The 14,582-nt window shown below is 44.6% G+C and overlaps 1 pseudogene; it reads right to left on the bottom strand.

The window, feature by feature from the left end:
* Positions 1-3,737: 3,737 nt before the first annotated feature.
* Positions 3,738-3,909, bottom strand: LOC112264278 (annotated as a pseudogene).
* Positions 3,910-14,582: the final 10,673 nt, after the last annotated feature.

Genomic DNA, 14,582 nt, shown 5'->3' with positions numbered 1-14,582 from the left:
TCTGTCTTACTGTCCCCAGGATCCCACTTCATTTGCCGCTCCCTTCTCCCTCCCTGTCAAACTTTTCCCCAGTACCATTATGTAGGTCTGGGTATGCCCATGATTCGAAAGATTGGGCTTTGTTTTGTCTCTGGCCGGTCATCCCCCCTACTCCCCGGGATACCCACCCAACTGATCCGTTGGTCCCTTCTCAAGACCTTTGCCAGTGGTTCGATGCAGGCCACAAACAGAAGAGGAGATAAAGGACAGCCCTGATAGACGCCTCAGTGTACTCCCACTGCTTTTGACAAAGCTCATTTACAAGGACTTTGCTGGTAATATACCCATACAGCAGTCCCACCCAAGCTAAGAACCTGTCCGGAAGCCCATTTATTGCAGTACCTTGAAGAGGTACTGGTGCGAGGCCTGATCAAAATCTAAATTTAGGACTACATGCGTGTGTTTCTGTCGTCTCTCGCATGACCGATGGCATCTCTGATCAGTACCAGGCTGTCCGTGATCTTCCTTCTGGGAACGGCACAGCTTTGGTCCTCCCCTAAAACAGAAGACATTCTGAGTGTTAGAACCTTAGTAAAAAAGTATACGGTCAAAATTTAAAGGGGTAATAGGTCTCCAGTTTGTCTTGTGTAAAATAGTCACAATCCCTACTCTAAAACTGTCAGGTAGTTTGTCAAGTTGTTCAAAGTCAGTAAGACAGAAGTGTCGGCTAAGACATCCCAAAAGGTCAGATAAAACTCCAAGAGGAGGCCGTCCTCCCCCGGTGACTTACCCCTCTTAAAATGTTTCAGTCCTTTATCAATTTCTGTCATTGTCAGGTCTTTTGTCAGGTTGTCTGTGTTGAGTAAGGTCATGTCAATGTATGTTAAAATGTCCCCCATGGTTTCCTCACACAAATATTTTAGTTAACAGTTCCCCATAAACATCCTCGACTACTTATTTTATTCCCTCTCTGTTTTTAATCGTGTCATTGTCCTACCCTTTCTAACTATTTTCTTAAAGTGCCTCGTACACGTCTCCCCTTCTAATTCCCTATCCTTACTTCTTAAAATAACCCCCTTTTCTGTTTTGCTAAAGGCCATTTCCTTCTTTAATTTCATGGTTAAAATCAAAGACATCAGATGATTTAAAAGGTGTTATTAAACTCTCAGCAAAAAAACATAATAAAACAAACCGCCACAAATACTCAAAACAAGGCATTTAAATCACAAAACAAATGAAAACCCAAAATTATAACCCAGGGGAGCACCGTCCCTCCCATAGGGCAGAACCTTCCTTAGGCGGCCTGCTAGGACATGGGCTACCACCTTGTAGTCTGCGCACAATAGCGTAATGGGCCTGTAGTTCCCTAGGTTATCCCTTTCCCCTTTCTTGAAAAGCAGCATCAAGACCCCAGAAGCCCTGAATCATACACTGCTTTTTTTACCGAAAGAAAATCTCTGCCCAAAATTTCCCAAAAGGTAACATAAAACTCCAGAGGATGCACATCGTAACCTGGCACCTTGTCGGTTGGTAAAACCCACAAAGCATCCTCAACCTCCGCAAGCTCGAAAGGGTGGTCAAGATCAGAGGCTGCCTCCGGGGGAACCTTTTCCCTCAAAAACCCTAAGAAGACCCATTCTTTCGTACCATCTGTCTTTCTCCCTAAAATATCCTTGGTAGGAGGACGCTGCTTCCACCATGCCCTTTGGGTCAGAAAGCATTCCCCCCCTTCTGTTTGCAGCTGAGCAATAACTGCTTTCGCACGGTCAGCTTTAACCTGTTTAAAAAAAATATGAGCTGCTAGCCTCCCCAAACTCGAACTTGTCTCTGACACCTAAAGAGAACGTCTCTGACCTTCCCCTGAAAATACAGCCCCAACTTACTTTTTAAAACCTCCATCCTCTCCACATCCCTCCCCTCACCCTTTTTCTCAGCTGACACCAAGGCAGTCAGCTCCCCCTGAAGCCGTTGAAAAACCTCCCTATTTGCACGGGCCTTAGCGACACAGTGAGAAATGGCCAGGGTGCGCACATTGCGCTTTACGCACCCCCACCATTCGACTAGGGAACCAAAAAAGTGCTTGAGGTCACCCTATATCTCATAATGGGATTTAAAAGCCTCCCTAAAAGAAAGATCTGACAAAATGTTGGAGTTTAATTTCCAAAAACACTACCTCGGCTGGAGAAAGTGACTTGCGAGACTGGCACAGATACAGGTAAAACAAAACAAAATCTATACGACTATGGGAACCCCTTGAGATTTCCCATATCCTACCCTCCCCATTGGGGTCGCTGACTCTGAAAGAGTCCCTAAAATAACAAAATGTAACCACAGAAACCAATCCAGTTCGGTTAGTAACGCCAACATCTGGCAGGGACAAAAAAATAGATTTTCTACCGAGGTTCAGCAGGTGCATAAATGTTAAAATGAAACTTCACCCCCCTCCAGTCTGCATCAACCACTAAAACCCTCCCCTGTATGACAGAAAAAGAATCCACCAAACAAAATCCCCACCCCAGAGGAGTGCACCCCCCCAACCCCCATCTGGACTCTCCCTTCGTCCACCTCCTTGAAAAAACAGAAACATCCCCCATGTCCCTTAAATAAACCTCTTGTAAAAAGAAAACCTGGAAGACACACGAAAGGTACTGAAACACCCCTTTCTTCCCCATATCCCTTAATCCCCTTACATTCACTGTTACTACTGTAAAAAGGGCCATACAAAGGAAGGAACTAAACAAGATCACCCAGGGTCTCAATGCAGTCTCTCTGACAGGAGCCACCCCCATCCCAAAGCCATTCACCCCTTCCAGGTAACTGTTTGTCATGCCTGGCACCACAAAAGAGTGTTCAGGGCTGGAAAAGGAGTCCACACAGGTTGGTACCTGTCCACAGACCTGCGATGCTTGCACAGGACTGGAAGAGTGGTCTCCCCTGGACAGTACCTGTGCACAGTCCACTGAAGCCTCCTCAGGATTGGTGTCCATCTCCGAGGTGCCTGTCCCGGGAAGCGCAGGAACCAAACAGGACCCCTGGACCTGATCCCCAAACCCCCCACCGAGGCTTCAGAGGCCGCCAGTGCAAGAACCTTCAAAACAACTGGATCTTGGGTCTCAGCCCCCACATCTGACCCTTCATCCCCGGTATCAGGGTTCAGCACTGTAAACTGGTTGGAGATGGCCCCCGATGGCCTCCTGTGCTCTTCCACCGCCACCCGGTCAGTGACCCTCCTCTTCTTCCTTTTCCCCCTGTACACGATCCCGGCCTCTCTATTGTCCTAAGATGCCGATCCAGTCGACCCGTAGCCGAAGATGACCTCATCTTTCAAGAAATGGTTCGGGTAGCCGAGTCGTCTGACATCTCACTCAGCAGACTATCCTCCCAGGCTCCGGTTAGCAGCTCCATCTTCTCCAAAGTCCCCTTCGGACAGACCTCCTTTACTGCAGCACCTCGGCTGCAGTCACTCGAATTTCCTTAAGAACCTCCTCTATTGGCCGGAGAGGAGAGCCCGCAGCACCTTCCTCGAGGCCATCACCGGGCGATGATCTTTAAATCCAACCAGCACAAGGGGAAAACCTGAAAGTTTGAGAATGGCACACTGGCTGCCTTTGCAGGTGAAATGGAGGGAAACGGGGGACCCCATGAAGTGCGCTTCACCCTTCTTTCAATTTTGATGTTTCTTAGTTTTTCTCTCTTTCCTTTACTTCTTCTGCTAGCTTTTCACACAGCTTTGAGTTTTTTTCCCTTGACAATGTGAGAAGTGTTGCACCTTTCCCGGAGGTACTGCAATACCGGGTCGATGCGTGGAGCGGACGGAGCAAGCCCCATTTCCGACTCCCTGTTCGAAAAATCTATTTAACATGTAGTCCCCCCATCGGGGGACGTATCAGAAACTGATAAGAACAGATTTTTCTTTTTTAGAAAAATTATTTATTACATTCAATGCCATTCATACAAACCAAACCCATCAATATTCAAAACAAACTCAAATATAGTCATTTTAAAATTAAAAAAGGAAACCAGGGGAGGATCTTCCCTCCCCACCTACCAAACTACCTTGAAAATAATTACAACGTCAAATTAACTCTTGAAACTACCCCTCCCGGAACCGGGAGAATTGTCATCAACTACACTAATTAGCGTAACGCAACGGACAAAATATCTTGCTAGAAAATATTCATATTCATGAAATCACAAGTGAAATATAGTGAAACACAGTTTAGCCTTTTGTTAATCACCCTGTCATCTCAGATTTTGAAATGATGCTTTATAGCCAAAGCAAGACAATCATTTGTGTAAGTTTATCTATAGCCTAGCATAGCATTATGTCCAGCTAGCAGCAGGCAGCTTGGTCACAAAAATCAGAAAAGCAATCAAATTAAATAGTTTACCTTTGATGAGCTTCGGATGTTTTCACTCACGAGACTCCCAGTAAGACAGCAAATGTTCATTTTGTTCCATAAAGATTATTTTTTTATAGCCCAAATACCTCTGTTTGTTCTTCATGTTTTGTTGAGAAATCCACCGGAAATTGCGGTCACGACAACGCAAAAGAATATTCCAAATTAGCTCCATAATATCGACAGAAACATGGCAAATGTTTTTTATAATCAATCCTCAAGGTGTTTTTCCAATATCTATTCGATAATATATCAACCGGGACAATTGGCTTCTTAGTAGGAGCAATGGCCGCTTTTGTCTATTACGCACAAATCACTCAGAGCCACCAGCTGACCACTGACGCAATGTTGTCGTTCATGCTCATTTTTCTAAATAAAAGCCTGAAACTATGTCTTGTGACTGTAGACACATTAGGGAAGCCATAGAAAAGGGAATCTGGTTGATATCCCTTTCAATGCTCAATAGGGAGGCATTGGAACGCAGAGGTTTCAAAGTAAGAGTCACTTCCTGATTGGATTTTTCTCAGGCCTGCAATATCAGTTCTGTTATACTCAGACAATATTTTTACAGTTTTGGAAACTTTAGAGTGTTTTCTATCCTAAGCTGTCAATTATATGCATATTCTAGCATCTTGTCCTGAAAAATAGCCCGTTTACTTTGGGAACGTTATTTTCCAAAAATGAAAATACTGCCCCCTAGTATCAAGAGCTTAAACCAACCCGACTATTACTCCCAGGACACACCAAAAGAAAAGACCGAAAACTCACCCTATGCTCCCCTGCACTGTCTCAACCGTCGGCCTCCATATCCCTAACCCAGGATGCAGGAACGTTGTTTGATACTTGAGTACACTGCATACTGGGTTGTGCCCCAAACTCCACCACCTTGATTCCCTTTGGGCTCTGGCCTAAGGGCAGTGTGCCCCCAAACATCTCCCAACCCTGGGCCATACCTGGGAGCTCAATCTCCGTCAGGAGTGACTGCGAAGAGGGGGCCAATAAGGGCCCTGAAACTTCTCCCTCCATCTCCTGCCTTGCCACCCCCTCCCTTCTACTACTCCTCCTTCTGTCCACCGAGCGCCTCCTTGTCCTATTCATTGGAGAATGCAGGGGAATCTCTATCCCCCCTCCCTGCCAGCTCCCCCACCATCTCCTCTACTCGGGCACTTGACGCATCACTGTCCGACCCCACTCCTTCACACTATCTCCCCGTCTACCTCTGATCCCTCTGCTCCTTTCAAAGACGGCCCTGATGCCAACACCATCCCTGGCACGTGGAGTGGGCGTTGGTGAGGATGGTTTCTCCTGTTCCTCTTCCCCCGCTGCCGCTTTTTTCTCCTCCTCCTGCCGTGTGTCCATTCCCTGTGGGCCTGTGCTTGGGTCTGGGTCTCCTCCTCTTCCCCCATCCTCCGCTCTCGCTCTCCTCCAGCTGCAGATGCGTATGACTGCTGACGAGCCGGGCAATCTCGCCACAGGTGCGCTAGCGAGCCACACCTGTGATATGCCTTCGGCTCGTCAGTCTCTATGTCCGTAAGCCATACAATGCCTGCAAAAGGGAGGCTGACAGGTATAAAACAACGTCCCGTCATCCCCCAGGGCGAACATAGCTGGAGGATGAAGGTAACCTCCCAGGCCCTTTTGGGTATTCCCTAAGGAGAGCCTGAAAGCATCTCCTCCCATACCAAAACCCGAGAGTGTCATTGAGGAGCCTTGCTGAGGAGATGTTGTCCAAATATCTCCCCAGGAAGGCTCTAAAGTCCTCGTCCTTCACATGTGGGTTATAAATATGAACCGTTACTACTCTAAAGTTCTCTGCCAAGCTTTTCTCTACATAGTGGCACATGGGTCTTTCCTGCTCAAACTCCCACCATCCGCATCATTTCCTCATGTTTCTCCTCTGTAGAAGGTGACATCATACGCTCAATCTAATGGAGGCATCCTTTAAACCCATTTGAGCAACACCGTCAGCAAGGTCCTTCCAAGTGCCTCCCTTCCGAAAGGCTCCATGTCCTTCTCCTTCCATGTGAATCTACCGCATTCGCAAGTCCAATCCCCAGGACCGACGTGTACAGAGTCATCCTTGCCCTCTCCTCCAGGAAAAAGGCTTTCTCTATAGAATTCCAGCTCTTCAAAGAAAAACCAAATGAAACAATTATTACGAACCGGGAAAATATTCCGCCCAAAGGAAAAAAAAAAACTCTTGCCAAAAGGCTGAGAAGCGATAACCCACAAATTGACCCCTGCACCCGGCGGGCACCTGGGGGTCTCGGCAGACCTCAGCAGTTTGGCAATAGTTGGCTCCTCCCCACCCAAAGTTTTCCTGGCGACAAGCAGGTGTTTTGTTTTTAAAGTCGCCAATGCATCTTTAACCTGTCTAGCAGAACCCCTCGCCAACAGCCAATGAAATTGCAGGGCGCCAAATACAAATACAAATCAACAGACATCTCATAAATCAAATTTCTCAAACATACAATTATTAGGCACTATTATGAAGATACTATTCTCGTTAATCCAGCCAAAGTGTCTGATTTCCAAAATGCTTTCAAGCGAAAGCTCCACAAACTATTATTAGGTCACCACCAAGCCACAGAAAAACCCAGCCATTTTTCCAGCCAAAGAGAGGAGTCACAAAAAGCACAAATAGAGATTAAATTAATCACTAACCTTTGATGATCTTCATCAGGTGACACTCACATGACTTCATGTTACACAATACATGCATGTTCGATAAAGTGCATATTTATATCAAAAAATCTAATTTTACATTGGCGCGTTATGTTCAGTAGTTCTAAAACATGCGGTGATTGTGCAGTGCCACATGAATTCACAGAAATACTCATTATAAATGTTGATAAAATTCTAGTGTTATGCATGGAACTTTAGATACACTTCTCCTTAATGCAACCGCTGTCAGATTTCAAACAAACTTTACGGAAAAATCATAATCTGAGAACGGCGCTCAAAGCCTAAACCAGCCAGAGAAATATCCGCCATGTTGGGTAGTCAACATTATTCATAAGTTAATATTTATAATGCTATTTACCTTTTGATTATCTTCATCAGAATGCACTCCCAGGAATTGCAGTTCCACAATAAATGCTTGTTTTGTTCGATAATGTCCACAATTTATGTCCAATAGCTTCTTTTGTTAGGGCGTTTGGTAAACAAATCCAAAACCGTAATCTGGTCCAGTCGGACGGTGGTGGGAAATATTATTGACATTACTTTGCATGGGCTGTCCCTCAGGTTGTGGCAGGAAGACACATTTGGCTGCCAAAACTGCACATTTTGGCTTTTCACCCAATAAATATTTTATCTTCATCTTTTATAGTTAAATTTTTTTTGTATTGAATTAAAATTTTGGGAAAGAAATTCTCTTAGGTCTGAGTATTTGTCACAATGTAATAGGAAATGCAGCTCTACCTCTCCCCCGGAGCAGAGTGAGCACAGCCTGTCCTCTCTAGCCAGACTGTGGTCACTGAGTCTGTACCTAGTCAATGTTTTCTATCAGTCACAGTGGTCAGATAGTCTGCCACCATGTACGATCTGTTGAGAGCCAAATAGCATTGAAGTTTACTTTGAGTTTTTGTGGTGCCTTTCCAATAGGTAATATTTTTATTTTGTGATGATTTGGCTGGGCCAGATTTTCTGAGTGCTGTCCTGAAGCTCTATGGGGTTGGTGAACTGAGCCTCAGAACCAGCTGGCTGAGGGGACTCTCTTGACATTGTAGAGCTGTGTGATGGAATGTTTTGGGGTCACTTGTTTTTAGATGGTTGTTACGAATACCTTTGGCCCGGCAGTCTAGGGGGGGGGTATCGAGACCCGTAACATTACTCATGTAAAGTGTAATAGTGACAAAGTAACGGCGATAACGATAATAACCACAGACAACTTATATCTACCGTCAAACACTCAGGGTTTATTTGCAAACACATGGTAAATAGGGGGGGGGGGGGCAGGAAAAAGGGCTGAACTGGACCCAAGGCAAGAAACAAATATCAAAATATACCCCTAAGCTAGACTAGCCTACTTCAATACAGCTAACTAACCAAAAATAGTGGGTAGTCCCCCCAGTTCAAACTAATGTTTTTAAAACAAAGTTTACCTACGGGTAGTGTATGCCCATGGGCAACTTGTCTTAGTACCCCCTTTTCCCACCATCAAACATAAAAACAATACTCAGAGGTGGGGACAAAGTGACATGTAGTTGTGAAAACAAAAACCAGAGAACTACCGAGAGATGGAGCTCCAGAGGAAACAACAGACTGGGTTTTTAAACCAAGGGGATGTGATTGGGTAATGGAAGCAGGAGGAGGTGCAGTCTTCAGATTAGCGACTGATTGGGGAATGATTTCCACCTGTGAGGGGAGAAGGAGAGAAAATAAATGCACAGGATACACACAGAATACTTGTATCCGCAACACCCCCACCCATAAAAGAGCAACCCTAGGGGGGGGATTGTGACCACAGTATTTACAAAACATACAAAATTCTCTGTTTTTTTTTTACACACGAGACAAAGCATCTGCCAACACATTTTCAGAACCTTTATTATGCCGTATCATCAAAAGATAATTTTGCACAATAAAGGCCCAACGCATTAGGCGCTGGTTCTGGTTGTACATCCGGTGGAGAAACAATAAGGGATTATGATCAGTATATACAATCACTGGTAGGGCACTGGAACCAATATAAACTTCAAAGTGTTGTAGAGATAAAGCAAGAGCTTCTTGTTCAATAGTTGCATAATTTGTCTGACATTTGTTAAACCTACGAGAAAAATAACAAACCGGATGATCCACTCGTCCTGCTGCAGTAGAACAGCACCAGCACCTCTGGCACTAGCATCTACCTCAAGTTTAAACGGTTGTTCAAAATCCGGAGCCGCAAGTACAGGGGTATTACATAAGAGTGCTTTAGCAGATTCAAAAGCTACCTGACAATCAGGGGACCACTCAAATGATCTTGCCGGACTGAGCAAATCTGTCAATGGAGCAACTATTGCAGAGAAGTTCTTACAGAAACTACGGTAGTAGCCAACCATCCCTAAAAAGTGACGTAGCTCTCGTCTGGTGGTAGGTGCGGGAAATGCAGTTATTGCCAAAACCTTGGCATCAACAGGGCGCACCTGTCCATGGCCGACTTTTTTACCGAGATAGGTAAAAGTAACCTTCCCAAACTCGCACTTTGCCAAGTTCAGGGTTAGAGAAGCAGCTGCCAAACGTTCACATACTACCCTTAAAGAGTCAACATGATCTGACCACTCAGACGAATAAATTACTAGATCATCAAGGTATGCTCTACAATTGGGAACGCCAGCTAATACGGAGTTAACCAGTTGTTGGAAAGTGGCTGGTGCATTTCGCATCCCAAAAGCCATGACAGAGTATTGTAGGAAGTTGTCAGGGGTTACAAAGGCAGAAATCTCAGAAGCAAATTAGGTTAACGGAACCTGCAGTAACCTTTTAAGAGGTCCAACTTAGTTACATACTTAGCAGCACCAACAGTCATCCAGTCTTGGGTAACGGGAACGAATCTGGCATTGTGACAGAATTTACCTTTCGATAATCCGTACATAACCTGGAAGTAACATCAGGTTTAGGAACCAGAATGCAAGGAGAACTCCAAGGGCTTGAACTTGGCGTAGGCAGGTCATTCTCCAACAAATATTTCACTTCACCCCTCATTATCTTCCGCTTAGAAGCATTGACAAGATATGGGTGTTGCTTGATAGGGGCAGCATTTCCAACATTAATGTCATGTTCCAACACATTTGTATGAGTAGGAACGTCATTAAAGAGACATTGAAAAGTGTAGCAGCCTCACAATATCGTCGGCCTGTCCATCCATTAAATGAACCAGACCTGATTGGATAGACAGCAGCATTTCTGAGTTGGGCAATCTAACGTACTGCTGCTGAGTATTGCGCAACTCCAATCCATCTCCAACTATGACAGTCCACTATCATAGCAGTAGAAGCAGGAGAGACCGTTCAAAAACAGCGGAAGGTATTGCTATCTAACTGGGTGATGGGTCGGGTGTGATATGCTTTCAACATGTTAATGTGGCATACACACACAAGATTGGCGTTATCAGGAGTTTGAAGCACATAAACAGTTTCACTTAATTTCTTTTCAATTAAATAAGGACCAGAGAAACGAGCTGACAGTGAAGATCCTGGAACAGGCAATAACACCAGTACTTGGTCACCTGGCTGTAGTGGACGAGAAACAGACAGAGCTTCCTTTGCGAGAGCACAGGCTTGGTGTAGGCGCTCACAAAAGCGACTAACGTAGTCCAACACATTTTCCTCCCCTGTACACAACTCTTGGGACAAAAACTGTTCTTTAAGGACTTTCATTGGTCCTCACTGTTTGACCAAACACCAGTTCTGCTTGGCTGAACCCTAGGGACTCCTGTACAGTTTCACGAGCAGCAAACAAAACTAGAGGAACTCCCTCATCCCAATCTTTCTCAGATTCCAAACAATATTTACGTAGCATAGACTTCAGTGTCTGATGCTATCTTTCAAGAGCACCCTAAGACTGAGTGATATGCACTTGCCACACAGTGCGTAAATGACAAGGATTTTAACACCTGCTTGAAGAGCTTTGATAGGAAATTGGAACCTTGATCACTTTGTACCACCTTAGGTAACCTGAATGTTGTGAAGAATTTAATTAAGGCTTTACTCACTACCGGGGATGTAATCCTTCACAGAGGAATGACCTCAGTATCTTCTTGCCATACACATAATCGTTAACAAAAACTGGTTACCCGATTTTGTCTTCGGTAACGGTCCAACACAATCAACCACCACATGTTCGAATGGTTCACCTGTGACAGGTATTGGACAAAGAGGAGTGGGAGAAATAACCTGATTTGGTTTTCCTGTTATCTGACATGTGGCATGTCCGACAGAACTGAGCCACATCTTGTTTTAAACCTGGCTAAAAGAAATGTTGAAGGATCCGATCATAAGTCTTTGTGATTCCTAAATGACCGGACCACTGGTGAGCAAGGGATAACACATTTTGTCAAAAAGCTGTAGGAATCACTATTTGGTAAACAGCATTCCAATCTCCATCCACTTCTACATGGGATGTCCATTTACGCATGAGGAGATTACCATCAATGAAGTAAGCCACGCTCTTTTTCTGTACCTCTTCCACTGAAACAACATTAGAAAAACATTTAGCAAGCCTGTTGTCAACCTTTTGGTTAGCAATCAGCTGCTCATGAGTAACTGGTAACTGTTTTGCATCCGCAGTAAGTTCAAGGTTCTTTGATTCTTCCCTGGGCTGTTTGTCAGAGGTGATCCACTTCCCAGAGGTAGCACACAACCCATCCTCTTGATCAACCACTTTGAACAGAACAGTGTTCGACAAATCTATCACGTCACCCACTTGTCGTGCCTGAGCACGGGTGACAGCACAAGCGGGGAACACATGTGGATAACTGTGCCAGCTCATTGGAGAGTGTGGTCACATTTATCCATTACTTCCAATATGGGTACAACCTTTCCTCTGACAATATCGTTACCCATTATAAAGGTCACACCTTTTACTGGCAACATAGGACGTACCCCCACTCTGAATATTCCACTGATTAAGTCAGAGTGGACTTTCACAAAGTGCAATGGCACTGGGACAAAACCCATTTCAATATCCTGAACTAACACACTGGAACCACAGTATGTATCGTCGGATAAGGGCAACACATCAGACAATATAAATGACTGAGCCGCACCAGTATCTCTAATGATTTTAACCGGACGCTGAGACGCGTCATCATTCGTTAGGGACACAAACCCCTCAAATGAACAGTTCATAACTGCGGTCGGGGACTGGGACTTTCAAACTGCAGTTACCCTGAGGCACCAGTTTCGTTTCAGACCTCCCAACCATACGAATTAGCCCAACACCTGTTGGCGGCTTGGCACGAAGAGGCATCCCTTGTTTGCGTTTTAGCAGGAAGCAATCAATCATATGTCCCACTTTATGGCAATAGAAACAGGGACGCTCATGATATACTGATGCTGGCCGACTAGGGCTAAAAGTAGGCAATTCAGTGGCTCTATTCTCAGTATGAGCCGAAAACACAGACGCGTCTTTCTGTTCGTTTAGGTAAACTACAATGTGTTTGGGTAAGCAATTTTTTAACTCTTCCAACAAGATTAACTCCCAGAGAGAGTTGAAATCAGTTACCTTACTAGCAGCATGCCATTTATCAAACATATTTCCGTTGTCTCTAGCAAATTCCACATAAGTCTTACTAGAAGACTTCTTATGAGACCTAAATCTCTGTCGGTATGCCTCAGGCACAAGCGCATAGGCACGAAGAACAGTAGCTTTGACCACTTCATAATTCAAACTGTCTTCAAGTGGTAGCGCTGACACAACCTTTTTTGGCTTTACACTGAAGTAATAGGCACCATACCTCTTCAGGCCATTTCAATGCTACGGCTATACGTTCAAATACACAAAAATAGGAGTTAACCTCTGCCTTGGTTCCTTTGTTCAGAGAGTCAATCTGCCTACTACTGTCAAACGTGTTAGAAGCTACAGCTGGTGAGGACACCTCACTAACAGGCACAGCAGTAACGAAGGCTAGCCTCGCTGTCTCTGCATCTAGTTCCATCTGACGCATTTTGAACTCCGACGCGGTTCTTTTCTGCCTCCAATTTTACACAACTCCAACTGGAGTCTCTCGCCTAATTTGGGCTCTCTTCCGCCTCCAGTTGAAACTGTATAGAACGGACATCCCTCCTGGCATCATCGGTTGACAGTGGATCAAAACGGGGCAATGTGGCTGGAGCCTCGCCCTTGTTCTCAGACACCAACGGGCTTATAGGAGCAGCAACATCCCCTACAGGGGTAGTAGGCTCAGGCAGTGGTAATACAAGCACCTGCTCTTCTAACAAAACATTTAACACCAGCTGTTTAACAGCCACTAACTACACTCTGCGGAATAGCTACTGAATAATGGTCAGCCAAGGTCATTAAATCAACTCTACCACATTTATCAAAAACCTCAAAGTGACATGTAAAAAAAGGACAAAATGACATGTAGTTGATAATCCAAACAAGATATCGACAGAGAGATTGAGCTCCAGAGGAAACAACTGAATGGGTTTTTAAACCAAGGGAAAGGGGATGTGATTGGGTAATGGAAACAGGTGTCTTCAGATTAGCGACTGATTGATGACTGATTGGGGAATGATTGCCGCCTGTGAGGGGAGAAGGAGAGAAAATAAATACACACACAGGATACACACAGAATACTTGTATCTGTAACAATGGTTGTAAAATTTGATGGCTCTTTTTTTTTTCGAATGAGGGGGTATTGGCCCAATTTTTCTCTATGTGTGTTATTTTGAGTTTTTCTTTGCAATTGCAATAGTCTTGCAAAACTCTGCATGCAGTATTTCTATTGAATGTTTGTCCCATTTGGTAAATTCATTATTAGAGATTGGACTCCATACTTCACTGCCATATAGAGCAATTGGTTCTAAAACTGATTGAAACATTTTGAGCCAGATTCTAATTGGAATTTAGATTTTGATGTTCCTTTTAATGGCATAGAATGCTCTTATTGCTTTCTCTCAGCTCATTCACAGCCATGTGAAAGCTACCTGTGTTGCTGATATTTAGTCCTAGATATGTGTAGTTTTTGGTTTGTCCAAATATAATTTATATTTGTTGTCCTTATTTCTGGACATTTTTTGGAATATCATTATACTTGGTTTTTAGGTTAACGGTCAGAGCCCAGGTCTGACAGAACCTGTGAAGACGATCTAGGTGCTGCTGTAACCCCTCTTTAGTGGGAGGAGACCACCAGGTCATCTGCGTACAGCAGACACTTGATTTCAGTGTTGTTTAGGGTGACACCAGGTGCTGCCGATTCTTCTGTTTTTGCCAATTCATTAATGTAGATGTTAAGGGTGGGTGACCAGTGAGATACACCTGCTGGAGCGCGTGCTACGGGTGGGTGTTGCCATCGTGACCAGTGAACTGAGATAAGGCAGAGCTTTACCTAGCATGGACTTGTAGATGACCTGGAGCCAGTGGGTCTGGCGACGAATATGTAGCGAGGGCCAGCCGACTAGAGCATACAGGTCACAGTGGTGGGTGGTATAAGGTGCTTTAGTATCATCAGCACCTATTCACACACAAACCAAAGCATACATTCAAAATTAAAAG

The sequence above is a fragment of the Oncorhynchus tshawytscha genome, linkage group LG12 (assembly GCF_018296145.1).
Source record: "Oncorhynchus tshawytscha isolate Ot180627B linkage group LG12, Otsh_v2.0, whole genome shotgun sequence".
NCBI classification, from domain to species: domain Eukaryota; kingdom Metazoa; phylum Chordata; class Actinopteri; order Salmoniformes; family Salmonidae; genus Oncorhynchus; species Oncorhynchus tshawytscha.
Note: the sequence above shows the minus strand (reverse complement) of the source record. Positions and strands in the feature narration are given on the sequence as shown.